This window comes from Anolis sagrei, chromosome 1 (genome assembly GCF_037176765.1).
Source record: "Anolis sagrei isolate rAnoSag1 chromosome 1, rAnoSag1.mat, whole genome shotgun sequence".
NCBI lineage: Eukaryota > Metazoa > Chordata > Lepidosauria > Squamata > Dactyloidae > Anolis > Anolis sagrei.
The window spans coordinates 153,207,955-153,226,954 of NC_090021.1; the positions used below are offsets into that span (position 1 = coordinate 153,207,955).

Sequence of the window (19,000 nt, forward strand, 5' to 3'; positions counted from 1 at the left end):
TTTGGCCTTCAACTCCCAGAAATCCTAACAGCTGGTAATTTGGCTGGGATTTCTGGGAGTTGTAGGACAAAGCAACTGGGGATTCACAGGCTGAGAACCACTGTTCTAGATGCTTGTTCTTCAGAACAACCATGAGTCTGTACTATTGGCCCGCTCCATGAGACATGCAATACACTGGATTTGAGGATCCCTGCTGCAGTGGAAACAGAAGCTCTTTTATTTGTTTATTAATTTGTTTAAATGTTAATGAAGATGCCTTTCTGGAGAAAAACATTATATGGTAATTCTTTTGTCACTCTCCTACTTCTTTGCTGCTAGATCAACTGAGATGCCTGGGTATTTTTAGATTTGATCAGTGTGGTTACACTATGAATGAGATAGTTAACTGTCTTGTTGCTCTTAATACAGAGCACATAGAAGAACTATGATAGTTGGCTCAAGCACTCGTCATATCTAGTCCTGGGTCTCAAATGAGATATTCTAGCAGTACATGAAAAATGACTGATTTGTATAGAGCAGGGGTCCTTAAACTAAGGCCCGGGGGCCGGATACGACCCTCCAAGGTCATTAACCCGGCTCTCGCTTACGATCAACCTAAGTCTGAAACGACTTGGAACCACACAGCAACAGCAACAACAACCCTATCTCATCAGCCAAAAGCAGGCCCACACGTCCCATTGAAATACTAAGAAGTTTATATCTGTTAAAATTGTTCTTCATTTTAATTATTATATTGTTTTTAAGTGTTTTTTGCGATACAAATAAGATATGTGCAGTGTGCATAGGAATTCATTCATTTTTTTTCTTCAAATTACAATCTGGCCCAACTATTTGAGAGACTCTCTGCCCCGGAGTGTGGTGGAGGCTCCTTCTTTGGAAGCTTTTAAACAGAGGCTGGATGGCCATCTGCCAGGGGTGATTTGAATGCAATATTCCTGCTTCTTGGCAGGGGGTTGGACTGGATAGCCCATGAGGTCTCTTCCAACTCTTTGATTCTATGATTCTAGGACTGTGACCTGGCCCTCTGTTTAAAAAGTTTGAGGACCTCTGATATAGAGAGTCGGAAATTAGTGAAAGCAGCGCAGAATTTCTATGGATTAAATAGATTCGGTTTATTCCCCTAATAAATAAAACATTTGTTGTTGTTGTTGTTGTTATGCTACATGTTTTCCAATTGCCAATGACTTACAGTAACCCTATCTTAAGATTTTCTTAGGAAGGTTTATTCAGAGGATGTTTGCCATTGCTCTAAGAACTAAGACAGAATGACTTGCCCAAGCTTATCCACTGCTTTTCCATGCAAGTCTGAAAGGAAATTTGAACTTGATCAATTCTGACTGCTAAAGGCCAGCTGAGGGAGCTGATTTTAACTCTTTAAATCCTCAGTACCTTAGATTTTGCATATCTTAAGACATCCCTGCTTTTCTAAGGATTGCCACAGCTTACAATGTACACCTTTGACCAAAAGTACCGCTAATGGAATATCCATACACATTCATCTAGAGCCATAATAAGACTGCAAGCATTCATTTTCATCTTTACATATTTTTGCATTCATGGAGGATAGTTCCAGGACTTCCCATGGATATGGAACACTGTTTGTAATAGGAAACACTCTATTTTTAGCTCTTGTTCACTATCCCCTCCACCCCAGTTCACATCCTGCCCCATGGGGGAAAGAGTAACTGAAGTTCCTCAATTTCATTGCCAGAACATAGACAGAAGGACTTGCCCAAGCTTATCCACTGCTTTTCCATGCAACTCTCAAAGGAAATTTGAACTTGATCAATTCTGACTGGAATGAACCATTTGCTTTGCTTCATCAACTTTAGCCATCCTTCTCTCTGGCACCAAAGCAACAGCAGCAGGAATGATTCTTCCTGTTTACACTCCCCAAACCCAAGGGCATTCTGTAAACAGCAGATAAATGGAACCATGGATATGGGAACTGAGAATAAAGTGCTCATACTGTACACAGCTTTACATGGAAATCCCAAATCTTTTGAAGGCAATGTTGTCTTCCAGATGTTTTTAATAATTACCATCATCCCAAGATGGAAAGACCAATGGTTAGGTATTGTGGATGCTACTTTCCTAAACTTCTGGAAGGCAACACGGAATTTTTTTTTCATGTCAGGAGCGACTTGAGAAACTGCAAGTTGCTTCTGGTGTGAGAATTGGCCATCTGCAAGGATATTGCTCAGGGGACGCCCGGATGTTTGATGTTTTACTATCTTGTGGGAGGCTTCTCCCATGTCCCCGTATGGGGAGCTAGAGCTGACATATGGGAGCTCACCCCACCCTCTGATTCAAACCACTGAACTTTTGGTCAGCAGTCCTACCAGCACAAGGGTTTAACCCACTGCGCCACCGGGGGCTCCTTGAACAATGATTAGCCTTAACTACACCTTTGACAAGCAAGTCAACATTGTAATCTAAGTCCTGAATTTGGCTTATTCCTTCAAACTGTAATTACGAGTAATCTCAAGCAACTGTACTTACTCAAAAGCCAAAGGGAATTTTAAAAATCTCCTCCTTGCAACCATATCAGAAAAGGATAGGAGGGGAGCCAGAAGCATATGATCACTTCAGCTCATTCCTATAATGGCCAACCATAGGGTTTTTAAAAGAATCAGTACTGGATAGAAAACTACTGGAAAAATAATTGTTAATCAACTTGTTGTACACCGCCACGAGTCGCCTTCGGGCTGAGAGTGGCGGTAAATAAGTGCAAATAATAAATAATAAATAAATAATTGTAGGAGTTTCTTACCATCTTTTATTACTGTCAATTTAAAGTTTTAAAATGTATTTTAGATAGTTAGTTTAGATTAAGGTTATTTCAGAATAAAGCCTTCAGAACTCGAGCCAAATACAAAACCTAAACAAATCATATTTTAAGAAAAAATGAAGAACATTTTGCTGTTCTGAAAATGAAACAGCTGATCTTTCTCTGAGGAAACCACAACACCAACCCACATATTATCTGTGATGTTCTCAGCTTCCCACACATTGTGTCTCAGAATTACATGCATCTTTTTCACCCTTTTCCTTTTTGCACTGCATGGCCATTTTAATCTTCTGAGGGTGACATTGCCATCTACATTTAACTGAGACTTTTCCTCTGTGTCAGAGTAGTAATAAAAGTCTTTCCCCCACCATCATTTTTATCCCACCTACCTCGACCATGTCTTGAGGTAAATTATACAAGCTATTTTCTAGATTAGCTCCAAGTCTAAGACCCAGAAGTTGCAGAAATGCCAGGTCATGCATCAATAGCAAAGAAGTGAGGCTAGGTTTCAGTCTGCTGTGGTCATGACTGAACAAATCCCTGCAAAAGACAAAGAAGAGTTCATCAAGGCCAATCAGAAGCTTCTGGGAAGGTTACACTAGCATGTTAAAAAAATTACTCCTCTGTTTGTGCAGTCCCAACAAATCTATCTTGCCAGTCTGAAAATATTATTTTTTGGATTCTCGTTTATGCTCTACCCTTTGATTATTCAAATCCAACTTTATTTTCTTGTCTCATCCCCTGTGTCTTGGTGTTACTTTCCTTTGTAAAGAAGCATTTTGTGATTCCCAATTCTATTCCATAAATGGTAGCTAGCATGGTATAACACTTTGGGAATTAGACTAGAACATGGCTTTAAAAATCTCACAACCTTTTCAGCTAGAGAAAATTTTATGCGACTCCAGGTACAGAGGTATATAAAACAGATATACAAATCAAACATTTAGTGATGATAAACCAGCATTTGTTAGGATTGGTAAACAGACAGATTTTCCTTTTTGTGGAGTGCAGCTAAAGCATTTTCTGCAGAGTCCACTGTAAACATTGCACATGGTTGCTAACAGATTTGTGTAAATCAGTGCCATCCAAAAACCTTTTATTGTTGCCATTTTTTGTGACACCAACACTGAACTAAGGGAATCCTATCTGGGGTTGGGACCCACACTTTAAGCAGCAGTGGACTAAAACATTACAAGACCTGGATTCAAATCTGCTCAGCTATGGAAACCCACTGGTGATTTTACTCCTTTTTGGGCAAGCCAGTGTCAGAGGAGGGCAACCCCACTCTGAAAATTCCTTTTAAATTCCCCTTTGTGCTGGAGATTGCTCACACAGGGGTGTGGGGGTTGGATGGTCCATAAGCTGTTTTCTAATGGACAGGGTGTGATCACAGTGGCTGCTGTCTTTCACAGTCCTTATGAATCCCCTAAATTATATGCTGTTAAGGGATCATGAATATGGAAGTCACAGGTTCATAGCTTTAGATCAGGAGTTCTCAAACTTTTTCAGCCACTGAGCCCTTTTTGAAGCAAATGTTTCTCATGGAGTCCCAATAAATGTTTATATATTATATAATATATGTTATGTATTTATATCAGGCATGGGCAAACTTTTACGCGCAGGGGTCACATTGAGTTTTAAAACTTGACACCTGGGCCAGGCCACAGGCAGATGGATGAAGAAAGTTTATATGAACTAACTGAAAAAAACATGAACAAATTCCTGTGCACACTGCATATATCTCATTTGTAGTGCAAAAAACAAAAACAAAAAGGGAAGAACAATACAATATTTAAAATGAAGAACAAATTTAATCAACATAAACTTAACAGTATTTCAGTGGAAGACCTCAGGGGACATCTAGTCCAGTGGTTCTTAACCTTCCTAACGCCACAACCCCTTAATACAGTTCCTCATGTTGTGATGATTTATTTATTTACTTTACTTATATACCGCTGTTCTCAGCCCGAAGGCGACTCACATGATCCCCAACCATAAAATTATTTTGTTGCTACTTTGTAACTGTAATTTTGTTACTGTTATGAACTGTAATGTAAATATCCAATATGCAGAATGCACTTTCATTGTTACAAATTGAACATAATTAAAGCACAATGATTAATCACAAAAACAATATATTTGGGGGAGTATGGACAACAGATGGTGGGATTTGCAGAACCTTCAACTTCTTCAGCTCTGACTTACACAGACCACTGAGACTCCCACAGGTGACAAATCTGGACCAAACTTGGCACACAGAACTCCTTCTTTTCTTTCTTTCTTATTACTTGAAATAAAATAAAATGTGTTTGAAAAAAAAAGAACTCCAAGTTTGGGAAGAATTGACAATTACAGATTTTGATCTATCCCATGGATAGGTCAAGGGTCATTCCACAGAAAGGGGAAACCTTCTCAACCACCATTTTTCTAGTCAGACATTCAAAAAGGCCAGAAGCAATGTCACAGTGGAGAAAGGAGAGGGTGGTGATGCTTGGTGCTTCTTTTGGGTTCTCTTGGTTGAGCTAAGCTCTTGCCTTTCGCCACTCTACTCAAGATAAGGGATTGATTCCTTAAAAAAAATAGGGTTATGGTATAGTAGTCACACTGACTACACACTAAATCATCCCATGTTTTGGGGGGTTGAACTTTTTGACTAAAAATTCTAGACTTGCATATGAATATGTAGGGAAAGCTCTTCCGCTCTTCAAACTCAAGCAGGAAGCCCCTTTGTGAAGTCTTTTGCCAAAAATCTATTTTAGAGAAACCACTGCACACACTGCCTTTACAGAGACAGAATGCAGTTTGTATAGTCTCTACCTGTCCATTTTCCTTTCATATTTCCTCCATCTCTTCCCCAATATGTCATTTCTCTATTTGTCTTACACAGATTTGCCTCTTGCTTTTAGATTCATATATTCTGCCCCTAGAAGTGTAACGACTTAAGTATCTGCACACTACATACGTTTCTGTACGATCATCATCGTTTACCTTATAAACTTAACAAGCTGAACACAGGTGCATTGTTATCCACATGTACATACAGCTTGGTCTGACACAGTCACTAATGTTCAATAAGCAATTTTGTATCTTTTTGCCATTCTCCTTCAGCCTTTACTGTACTATCCATAATTCCTCGCAGTCTCTCCTCTTCCTGCTTTCCTTTCCTACATTTCTCACTCCAATAGTTTCTCTCATATTTCTTCAAATACTGCCGCTTCCAAACCTGTAGAGCTACTCACATGGCTTCTATTCAGGAGTTCTCTCCCCAGAAAATATAAACCACAGCTACAGCAGAAAAGGTACAGCCACCAATTAGATCAAGAATGATTGATTACAATGAACTATTCAGAGTATCATTCTGTGCGGGATAAGAAGAAAGTTGGATATCTTATATAAGGGTCTCTTACAATGGTGATACATATCCGGATTTACATTTTTAAAGTATTTACCGTTAATTGGCCATTTGCAATAATTTCATTAAGGAATGTATTTCAAATTACTTTCCTCTCTTGATTTTCAAAAAGCACCAAAGAATCTAATTTTATAAACAGTCATTTGATTTTCAAAAATTAAAACTAATGTAAGCACTCTGAATGACTTTAATTCTGAGTTCATGCCAAAATTGGTACAGCTCATTACTTAAAAACTTCAGTTTTGCTGAAAGAAACAGGCTTCTGGGTGAGAAAACAGCAATGGTAGTTGGAGACAGGGATGGTGTTTTCCAACCTCTGTGGAATAACCTTCGACTTATCCACGAGTGATACCAAAATCCAATGTTATAGCTCCAAAAAGTACCCTTGAGATTGACTTATACACACATATATAATCTTAAGATAGCGATTTAAGTGGTTCCTTATTCATTCAAACAGAAATATGCCTCAAATAAACTGGATTGAGACGCTTACAACACTTACAATGAGTCTTCTTGCTCTCCATAAAATTCTCACACATCCCACCATACATACTCACAGTATGCCAGCAGAAACTCTATGTGTGTGGACACAGAGGCTCACCAGTTAAAATTAAAACGAGAGAGAATGAGAGATGTAACTCAAATTATCCATAAGTATACTTCAACAAGTCAGCCAACCAGCAAGCTTTCAAGCATGAAGTGTGTATTGCCTTGTCTTCTTTCATGTCAGCCATCAGGGTTATACATGCTTTAAAAGGGGGCTGGCCCTGGCTTCAGTAAGCAAAATAAACACTTGGTAAAAGGCAAATCCCATTGGCTAGAGTCGGAACTTGCATCTTGCTTACCTTCCCCAAATCAATCCCTACTTACAAAGGAAGGGGGGTGGGGGGTGGAACACAGTTTTTCAAAGGCAGACTTTAAAAACCCAGTAGCTTTGAAAAGAGAGAGGTGGAAACTGAGAGGGACAAAGAAAGAGATTCTGTTCTATTTCCTTGTCAGCCTGCATTACATAACTGTACTAAAACATGATGTTACACTATGGAGCCTTTAAAAGCCCCACAAAAATTAGCATCTACAAGTTTTATTCACCTCCCACATCATCAGTGACTCTCTTATGCAGTAGATATTAATACCTACTTTCCAAAGCAGTAGAAACGCCTTAGGCACAGGGCATTCTGAATCACAGATTCATCACAACGGTCATTCATTCCAATAAACGTGCTCATACCTAGCAATACCAGTTGTGTTTGCCCACCCGTTTCTCAAGATAAACACTTGAGTTTCAGGCACAACCCAAACTGCCCTGAGTTTTGAGGTATCAATGTCCTCTTTCAGTGCCTCTGATATCCTGCATCACAAAGGCAAAAGAACTCTTTGGCTAGTCTTGGACACCCACACAACCATCTACATGAGGGTAAAATGAGGCAGGTCTGAAAGGTCAATGGACCAGAAATGCTAAAAACCTTGTATAAGCTTGCTGCCAAGTGTGGAGGTAAGCCAAGAGAAACAAGCCATTTGATTCCTCCAACTGAGGCATTTTCACACTCCTGGATTGTACCAGACCAAGAATGCAATGAATGGTTTACATAACTTGAAAGGGGTCCTCGAGGTTTGAAGATGGTTCTTCTGACAGCACAAATAAAAAAATTCCAGCTATCTCTAAAGATTGTAATAGTACATTTGGATTTAACATCCTGCTTAATATTCAGAGGGCCCAGAACAGAATATAGAAAATATAATTTCTAATTTTTTTGCAAGCAAGTATATTCTTTGGTTTTTAAAAACAGTAATTGGAAATAGCAGTAATCAAAGCTGCCTGCACAGACAGACTGCTTTTTACAACTCTTTCCTTTGTATGACAGACACTACATGATATACATTTTTAGTATGGATTTCAGAATAGAGTTGCACATCCATAACTTTTACTCAGAAAGGTTATCTTGGAGAATTAGAAAGGGCATTGTTGCACAGCTCTGTTCCATCATCTCACTTTCCAGAACTAATTTCACTATCATGTGTTGGACAAATGTAGCTAAAACTTGAAATCTTCTTTCACAGTTTTTGAAATGGAAAAATTATTTACGTTTGCTTGTAGGTTTGCTTTTTGGAAAAAATGTTTAAACCACCTTTCAGCCAATATGATGTCCATATGGTAAGGGTTCCAGCCTGAAATGTTAAAAGCAGTCAATTATAGGCCTAAGCACAGACTAAAATATATTTCCATACATTTTAATAAATTCTTATATATGATCCATAAAGCTCAATTCATCTCCTGCTGCACTACTGCAGTCTTTCTACAATTATGACAGAACAACTACTTCACCCCAAAGTTTCTAATCCTGTGGATGGTAAACAAATGAAATGTTTATTATTAGAATAAAACAAGCCATTTTAATAGAAGTCTAATATCACAGAATGTGGGCTTATTTTTTTTTTTACTAGAACAAGTCTCTAAATTATATCTTTGAGTTGAGACTCTGGACGCTGAATTGGGTCTGGGTGTGGCTATATGGCTGTTAATAATGTTTTAATGAATATTTTATAATTTAATGTTTTAACCAATGTTTAATTTGTGTTATATTGATTTGTTTGTATGTGTTGGCATCTAATTTTTGTCGGTTGTAAGCTGCCCTGAATCCCCCCTCGGGGGTTGAGAAGGACGGGATACAAATGTTTGAAATAAATAATTTTTTAAAAGAGCAGCTTATTAGTTCATAATGAACTTCATAAAGCGAGTTCAACAGATTTGTGCACACTCAGTGCACTGTTTATACACACAAGGAGGCTGGAGATGGCATAACACTCTTGTATGTATGTGACTAAGGGTCACCTGTAAAATTATAGCAATGCCTTGAATTTCACAGAGGATTCTTAGACAAGGAATATTTAGAGCTGGCTTCCCAACTGCTTCCTCTGTACTATACCCCACAGCACATGGCATTTACTGGCAGCATTAACCAAGGCTGGTCTACTGAGCTTCCAAGATCAGACAGGATCTGGTGCCTTTAGGGTACTTAGGGAGGCTAATGCCTGCATATTATATAACATTAACTTAGCACATCGAAGAGCATACTTTCTGAAATACATGTTCTCCATGCTTATCTTTTGAAATTATTTTAAAAGAAACTTTAGATACAGAAGAAACCAGCAGTTTCTCAAATAATTATTCTATGACCTTACTAAGGATTTTTTTTAAAAGGAGCCACACCATTAAGCCTTGCACCAGATTAGTAAAAACAAACAAACAAACAAACAAAAACATGCAAGAATACTTCAATTACAGTAAAAGAAAAAAGTAGAGAATATTATCTACAGTCCTGAAAATCTCAACTAATGAACAAAAACAAGTTTGATCTGTCCCTAGAACTAACATAAATAATATAATCAGAAGCTGCAAAGCCACATCTTGTTTGTTTGTTTGGAGAAGAAAATAAGATTCAGATATGCTAACAAGCACAGCAACTACTATATTGGGAGCGCATGAAGTGATTTCTTTGAAATGCTTGTTTTAGACCTGCTAAACTAAAGAAACCCTCCAAAGCAGGGGTGGGGAAAATATCAAATAAACCCTATGCTACTTTAATTTCCCTCTTTATTAAAAATCACATCTTGAAAGAAAGTTAGAGTATAGATTGAGCATCCGTTACCAAAATGCTTGATACCAGAAGTGTTTCAGAGTTTAGATTTCTTCAAATTTTGAAATACCTGTATTTGTTTATTCATACATGAGATATTTTGGCAATAAGATCTAAGTATAAACAAAAAGATCATTTACTTTTAATATACACCTTATATATACACAACCTGAAGGTAATTTTATACACTTTTTTAGTAATTTTGTGCATGAAACAAAGGTTCTATGCATCAAACTGAAACAAAGGTTCTATGCATCAAACTGTCAGTGTCACAACTGAAAGCAAAGGTGTCATTTACCATCTTAGTCACCTATGTAGATAGTTTTGGATTTTGATGTATTCCAGGCTTCTGGATAAGGGATGCTCAAACTGTATTCAGGATTCCATAGATGAGGTGCCTTCCAGATGTTGAATTACAATGCCTACATGGTTTGGGACTGCAATATCAAAAGTAGCACCTCTCTCCATATTTAGGTGCCCCAGAACTAAAATCTGCTGGAGGGGTGGTCTTCTGTGTCCCTCTAGTTGGAATTATGTATCACATGGGATAACTAGTTCGAATGATGCCTTCTTCGATGTGTCCCCTTGAAGGCAAAACCAATGTCAATGTCTTTTAGGCCAAAAGTTAAAACTTGACACGGTTCTTATCCTTGCCTTGTCATTGGTAGGTTGCAATGAACACTCAGCAGGATGCCAGCTTGTCCATTCAGTTAAACCTCCAGTGCAGATGTTGGCTTCATTTGTGATAAAGTTTTGCCATGCATTGCTTTAAACAAATTTGCCTTTCTGACAGTAAAGACTCCTTTTGCCTATGATTTATGAGTCATGATTAATCCCATTCTAAACACAATACTATTCTTTTCTATTTTTGTCTTTCTGTGGTAGCATAGGCTTAACCAATATTATTGGAAACAAAACCATATAATTTGCAGAGATTTATCATATACTGGTTTCACAGGTTTTGCTGCTACATCAGTATGGTTAAAAAACATACCACTATGTGAACAATGTGGCTTGCCACATGTAACAAGGTGGCTGGAGAGTAATAGGAAATCAAGATTCAAATCTCTAAATAGCTGGAAGTTTAGTAGATGACTTTGGTAATGTTGCTGAACTTTTACCCTGTATATTATATCTAATACATTGACCAGTACTTCACATTTATTTGCCATTATGCAGTCCCTCTGTCACCATTGTTACTCTCACATCTCCAGGGCCTGCCTAAGACTCATGTTGATTTAGGAATGAGAAGAAACTTGGAATCTGTATTCAGACTAATACATTCCAAGTTAAATTTCCACCAGGGATACTCTAAAACTCAACATTGTGTGTATTCGTTCACTATGTGCTCTCTTACAAAGCTATTCTCACAAAATGAATGCACAGAGAGTAAATATACATATAGGCACACACACCTAATTTATACAACACAATAAACCTGGCTTATCTGGTATCAGAAGCATGATCTTAATGTGTGGTTTATGTCTTTGGATTACCCAATTGACCATGTTGACAGCAAAATTAACAAATTGTGGTGTAGTGAGAACAAACATGCAGAATGCATCAGAAGACTAAGGTCGTTTTAAAAACATATAATTATGAGTGTAATGCTAGAAAAATAATAAGAGATTATTCTAACATCTGAATGAACACCATGTTGGGTTTTTACAGTGTCTCTAATATAAATTCTACTCAATATGTGATGGCTGAATAAATTATAACCTGTAGGTTCTCTCTTCACACTACTGAATGGTTCCCTGCCCTTCTTTTTCCCAAGCTGGCTTAACCATCATTGGAATAGTCATACAGTAAAGAGGCATCAGTATATAGGAAGGCAATACATGGGGGTTTCACAATTAGGAGGCTTCCCTTCTGTAGTCCTCCAAACACAAATATGTGGCAGAATTTCATTTCTAACTTGGGGGCTTCTGGAAATAACGCATGGGAGATAGTCATAGCTGGATCTGAATGAAACTGCAGTCACACAGTGAACAAATGAAGCAGTTACAGCTAAATGTATGATCAGATTGGAAAAGACAAGATAAATTAGGAGGTCTATAAGGCAGGTTTGAATGAAAGCACAAACTTTGTGAACAATCTTAATAATCCAATCTTTTCTTTACAAGTAATCTAAGTGACATAATATAATATGCTTTTCTTGTTCACCTCTACCTCTCTTCCTTTTAAATCTGTTTTTAGTTAGTAAGTCCACTGGGACACAGATGTATCAAATCTGATTTTTTTATAGAGCATAATAATGCTATTTTGATTATGATGGTTTTACACACACCAACAGCATATTATTAAACCATCTCTTACGTTTCCAGGACTTATTATACATATAGAAATATTAAATAACTACAACAATTGAATATTTCATGAATGGAAGCGCCTAAAGCTGAAATCTTTTGCTTGCCCACCTGGGAGTATATTTAATTGAATTCACTGAACAGATAGAGAAATATGCTATTAATCTAACTAAAAAGATTCTGCAGGAATTAAAAACGTGTCTTGTTTGCTCTTAAGTATAGGCAAATGTACATAAATGTGCTTTATGTTATGGAGATAATTTGATATGAACATTAGAAAGTTCACTGTCTCTTCATTATTATGCTCTCGGACTTTCTAAATAAGTCTTGCTGGTTCTTTTGTTTTATTTTGGGTTTTTTTGTAATGGTAGAAAAAGTTGATATGATCTTGGTTGGGTTACTTACATGTAGTGTGTCATTCTAGACATTCCTCTAACTCTATTTTTTCTCTGACTGTAACCATAAATAGATAGAAGATTCCAAAATGCAGGCATTATTCTTAAACAATATTATGCAACTTTATATACAGGACATAAATAAATGTTTCTGCAAAAAGTCTGTCAAATTACTAAGCAAATCAAGAAAATTTCCTTCAAGTTTACGTTCTTGGGTAGGTGTCAGATATACTGCCAGGCCTCACCAACCATTATTTGCTATTTTTTCTTAAATTGCCATCTGAATATGTTTCCTGGATTTGAAATTCTTAATTTTAAGAAGAGGGAGCGAATAGATTGGGAATTAACTGTTTTAGGATATTACCTCAACAAAAGTAAAATTATTTCATCTGGGCTGCAATTGGCAGGTTTTTACCTATACAGTATCTAAATGTTTTTTCAAGTATACCAGTACAGGTATTTATTGAGAAATTCAATGTTCTCTGCCTGAGACATTTCCAGTTAGATTTGCACAGGATAGGGAACAACCAGGGTCTATTGTAAATGGCACTGAAATTTTATTACCCATCTTTTATTGCAACAGAATGTAACAGAAACATCTATTTAAAAAAAAACATAGTAGTGTGATTCTCTTTTCTTCTTCTATATGATTTTAAAAACATGTTTTGAATGATGAAAAAAACAGTGCAATATAGATTTTGTGCATTTCAGTTAGCCAATAAATGTATCATGGATTTTGTATTTTGCTGGCTAGCCAACATGACTACCCTGAATATGTATAATTATTAATGGGCTCTTTCCCCTTGAGACAAAACTGTGAGCAATTACAATCAGATCAGAAGTTGGAACAAAAATAAACCAAAAAAGGTGTAACAATGTCAGTTAACTATTTTAGAATTATCTAAGATGTCTGGAATTTTGTCCAACATTTCCCCTCTTTTTTAGGTCATCACTTACAGTTGTACTTTGATGACAATATACAGCCATAAACAGGAACACTTGTCAAATCTAAAATCAGTCAACAGCCAAAAAGAATAAGGATGCAAGACAGTCTTAATTGTAAAGATGTCCTCTTCTACCTGCCTTTACTTCCTTACACAGAAAGGACTAAACAGTCTTTTCGCCTTTGATCTTTCAAACAACCTACAAGAAACATCTAACATATATGATCCCAAAATGTGCACAGACTCTACAACAGCAACAACAACAACAAAACTTTATTACGGTCACTGACCAGCACAAAGCGGGGCATAAGCTCTCTGGGAGGGGGAAATGCAGCTTTAAAAACACATTAGATGTGAGGGTGACATCTGTCACCCCACTGATTGCTAGGGTTGACTCTCAACCTCCATAACTCTATCACGCTTTTGCCTCCCAAATTTTCAGTATCCCTACAGAAAAGTTATCTCAGCAACGGTGTGGGAGGAAAGCACTTAAACACCACTGCTACAAGGCTACATCAGCACTGAAACTCTACTCATTCCTAATGCCTGATGAAAGGGGCATAAGTTTCTGATCCCTGTCTGAACCAGCTTGTATAACACACAGAACAGTAGAGAGAAAGGTGATATAACCCCTCAGTTGAAAGTACTAGTTAAATTACTATGTCAACATGTGGCACAGGACCCACACAGTCTATATACAGAGCCAATGTGATGTAGTGGTTTAAATGTTGAGGTAAGTTTTGGAGACCAGAGTTTGAATTCACACTCAGCTATGGAAACCTTAGACAAGTCACACTCTCTCAACCTCAGGGGAAGGCAATGGAAAACCACCTCTGAACAAATCTTGCCAAGAAAGCCCATGTATAAGAGAGCTTATGACCTACTGTAGGCAGCCAGACAATGAACTATCTGCAGAAGAAATAAACACTTAACAAAATATGCATATGCTATGCTAATAGTTCAAGGTAGTCCATATATCGTATTAGAAATGTCATAGCAAACACACATGCATTCATCTTAAAAAATACATGTACTGAAAAAGGCTTTCTTTTTTGTTACCGAAGGTCTTTATTTTTAATTGAACAAAAAAAGCTTAATCACTGAACCTGACCTACCCACATTCGTTTTGAACATTGGTCTCCTTTCATATTTTCAGCATGAAGGGCATTTGCAATTGCACACACATATTGAGTGTTCAACGAATCTAGTTAAAACTGCAAACATTTTCAGTAAAGTTCTGCAATTATTCAGACTGCTTCCTTCATAATGAAGGCTACTTTATCCTTCATGATACACTCTTGATCCTGAACTACTGAGATTATATACTAAGTACAGAGCTAGTATTGTTTCATTTCTAGACCTCATGGAGACTGCACTATGTGTGTATGTGTTTGAAGAAGATTTGTTTGTATTTTTAATTGGGAACTGAAGATCATTGGGTCACACAAAGAATTTTTAAGTTTAGGAAATCTCAGTCCTGGCAAACTGTGGTTTAACAAACCAGGAAAAGGTCTACTAAGACAAATGCATGAAGAAGATGTGAATACATGCACGTATCTGAAACTTTCCAAGTCATGTTTGAAGAATATTGCAATTAAATGCAGCTATTCTACAGAGGTAGGTTACTCTGCTGGCTCAGGATTCACATGTAATTTTCTACCTTGGGACCACATATTCTGCCAACCTTCCCAGAGTTTTTAAGTTTAGGAAAAGTTTTTAAGTCTTGTTTTCTAAACCGTGAGGTCCCCTGTGATCAATTTAAATGGTAAATTGCTATTTCTAGTTACTTCCAGGAAATCAAATCCTCATATTTTGCCAAATAGAGAGTAGTCAGGTGGAAGTCTGAGATTGCAAAACCACCTTGAGGGTCAAATACAACCTCAGGGTCTTCCTACCTTATCCTAAAGAGAACTGTTCAAATATGTTGCGTTTTAGTTACAAGATGAAGTTCCACAACTATTAAAGAATGGGTAATTCCATCAGTATGGTGAATACATGGACATAAATCATGAAATTAATGATCTTATTGGTTAAATATGTTTTGAAAATTGGCATTATAGAGGTCAGCTATGCTATCCTGATTTTTTATCTTCCTGTTATGTTAGGAGACAATTAAAACCTAATTTATGTACTCTAGGGGTTTCAAATAGGTGGAATATAAGGAGAAATAAAGCTATTCTGTGTACATTCCACTTGCGCTAACTTGGGGATATATGACGTCAATGACCTCAAGTTAGCTAGGAGGTGATGTACAGCATATCAGAACTGACAAAAACAGATCAAACCAAGGTATTGATATAGAAACATGTCAGCAGATGACAGACCACAAAGGCAAGCTTACAGTCTTAGAAGCACAAGCCAGACTAAAGGATGTTGCAAGAATACTGCTCATTCTGTCTTCCCACACTGCTTCCTATTGTGACCAATTTACATGTTATCACAGGTGTAAAGTCTGACATATGGCAGTGATGACATAGAGCTCTTAAGGACGGGAATAATTAAATATTATGGCAAAACCTACCACACAGCAGCTATGGACGGCATTAAGCAAGGAGGTTGTCCATATGACAGGCCAGTGCTGAGGTGCAAGCTGCAAATTCTCACATTGAGCCATGTGCCATGTCATGTTGCTTGGCCCCTGCAGAGTGGTTTATTTATTATCCAATGTTATCTATATTTATGATACTTTACAATTACTAGGTTCAACAGGTTTTTGAGGAGGGGAAAGCTTGTTTTCTGTTGCTCTACAGAAAAGCATCCAAATTGCAGGAAAAGAGATTCCACCAGAATATTAGAATTAATTTCCTGATGGTAACAGCTGTGCTTGCAGTGGAATATGCTGTCTTTGAGTGTACTGGAGTCTCCTTCTCTGGAGGTTTTTAAAGAGAGTCTATATGACCATTTGTCAGGAGTGCTTTGGGCATGAATGGCAGGGGGTTGGCCTGGATGGCCCTTAGGGTCTCTACCAACCCTATGATTCTATAACTGAAGGGTTTTAAATTTAGATATAAGCAAAATGACAACAGAAGAAAGGATGTGGTAGACCAATAATATGTATAGCTGCTATTTGTTTGTTTTCCTGACAGCAGATAGAGACTTTGAGCAGTGCTGTATTACGAAAAAGGTGAAAAAACCTGGAACCTAATGTCTGAGATGTTCATAATATGGCATTAATTTTGACAAGAAAACTGAAGAATAAAATGTAATTAAAAGAGGAAACATAACAAAATAGGATTAATTAAGTGATTCACTGAGATGTTTAGTCATTCTCAAGTGACCAATAAAAAGCTGTAAGAACCAATATAAAGGCTTTACAGATGAATCAAGAAGCCCAATAACTCTGATCAAAGCATACAGGGAAATTTATGGAACCCTCTGAAAAGTAGGGAAACCAGGTAAAGACAGGAAACATGCTGCCAATCTAAGTATCCTTCTATCATTCTCAATGACAACACTCATAGCAAATTAACTTTGTTATCCTATTTAATATTTTAAGCAACAAAAAGCAAACTTTGAGGTTGGTGGATATACTGATCTCCAAAAATCTTTTATCCAGTAACCAAATAATTTTTCATTTCATATTTTACTCATTTAAAATCCCACCACACATACACACACTGTAAAAAGAAGCACCTTCTTGATTTTTTAAAAAGTTCAACTGAGAAAGAGCCACTTCTTGATGGCAATTATTACCACCCACCAATCAATCTCACCCACCCCTAACTCTTATTCCTCAACTCCACAGCAAAGTAATACCAACCTGGCTATAAGACAAAAATTCAGATTATCTGTAAAACAGCAGTGTTATTTTGAACCAGACTAAACCCCAAAGCACTGCAATGCAAGTGATTAGTCAAGAATGTCATGTGTCAAGATTGTGAGTTAAGTACAGTTTTTAGCCATGTAGATGCGTTCTAAGTTCTACAGAAAGTCTGGCCATCTTTTCAAAGCAGTAAGCTCTCTCTACATAGACTGGATGACAGAAGTGAGTACTACATTTTTCCTTCTTCGCTAGCTTTGTGGTTTGATAGATTGCAGATACAATTAAGGTAAAGATATAAGAAATTGAGGCCAAAATTAAAAAAAGTTTTGTTTCATATTCTCTGTGATCATTAGAGTAAGTCATCACATGGTTATTTTTCACAAGCATTCATTTATACCAGGGGTCCTCAAACTTTTTAAACAGAGGGCCAGGTCACAGTCCCTCAAAGTGTTGAAGGGCCGGCTTATGATTTGAAAAAAAAAATGAATAAATTCCTATGCACACTGCACATATCTTATTGGTAGTGCAAAAACACTTAAAACACTACAGTAATTAAAATGAAGAACAATTTTAAAAATATAAATTTATTAGTATTTCAATGGGAAGTGTGGGCCTGCTTTTGGCTGATGAGACAGTGTTGTTCTTGTTGTGTGCTTTCAAGTCGTTACAGACTTAGGATGACCCTAAGCAAGGGCCAGGTAAAAAGCCTTGGAGGGCTGCATTCGGCCCCCAGGCCTTAGTTTGAGGACCCCTGATCTATACAATAAACCTAAGTGATGAAGTATGTAGGGAAATGTTCTAAAATTATCTGCCTTTTGTGTGTGCCAGTAATTGCATATAACTGAAAGCACACCTCTGAACCTAGTCCCAACCATGCCAGTAGCAAATGCCAAACAGCATTTCCTGTGTTTCACATCACATGCCATTTATTCCAAAACAAAAACTGCAATGTGTTGTTGTTCCTAGCAACCATCTTGCAGGCTTCAATGTTATGGTTTCAGCATGAAACTAGGGCAAGTTAGGCAACACTGGCCCTCAGCATTACCAAGATGGAACTCTATCTTTTGAGAAATGCTATTCTGCAAAAGGTTATGCAAGGAGAAAATGAAATCTATGATTGACTTTATTATTAGTCTTGGCTAATCAGCTTCAGTTTTCTTCTTTCAATGTCAGTCCTATTCATTGTAAAGTGGTATCATTAATCAGATCTGTGATCGGATCTTTGCATAGCTCCCTTGGAACATGCTTTATTATTTATTAAAGCATGGTGCAGTGGTCTGACTGTTCAGCAACGCACAGGTGACCTGGGCCTGTCACCAAGAGGAAGTCAAGAGCAAACCCACACTAAACAAATTTTGGCCATGATAGAGTTGTCTTTGGATTGCAATAAGTGTGAAACTACTTGAAGGCACACTCAACAATAAAAATATCTATCAGTCCAGCCATCATTTTAGCTATCGCTTGACTTTGTCACAGACGCGTCACATACAAAAAGAAAGGAAAAAACAATAAAACACATATAAAACATACAAAATTAAGGTCAAAAGAGTATTTAGTAACAGCATTAAAACCAATTAAAATATTTTTAAAAACAAGTATTGGAAATAGTACATCACCCTGATTTCATAAGCTGGATTAGGTACATAAAGCCTTTCATAGGCCAGGACTACACATATTCAAAATATTGTGAAACATATGGGAGAAGCCTATCAGAACAGCCTCATGAAGCCCCCACAGACTTTTTTTCAGCA

The 19,000-nt window shown here is 37.2% G+C and overlaps 1 protein-coding gene across 2 annotated transcripts in view; it reads right to left on the minus strand.

The window, feature by feature from the left end:
- PELI1 (pellino E3 ubiquitin protein ligase 1) overlaps positions 1-19,000 on the minus strand; it is a 59,328-nt gene that overhangs the window by 22,988 nt on the left and 17,340 nt on the right. The window contains exon 2 of one of the 2 annotated variants that reach the window (XM_060784494.2): positions 3,181-3,331. The exons of the other annotated variant lie outside the window; for it this stretch is intronic. The gene's annotated coding sequence lies outside the window, so the exon portion shown is untranslated. The remainder of the gene's footprint in view (positions 1-3,180; positions 3,332-19,000) is intronic. 2 annotated transcript variants of the gene reach the window in all.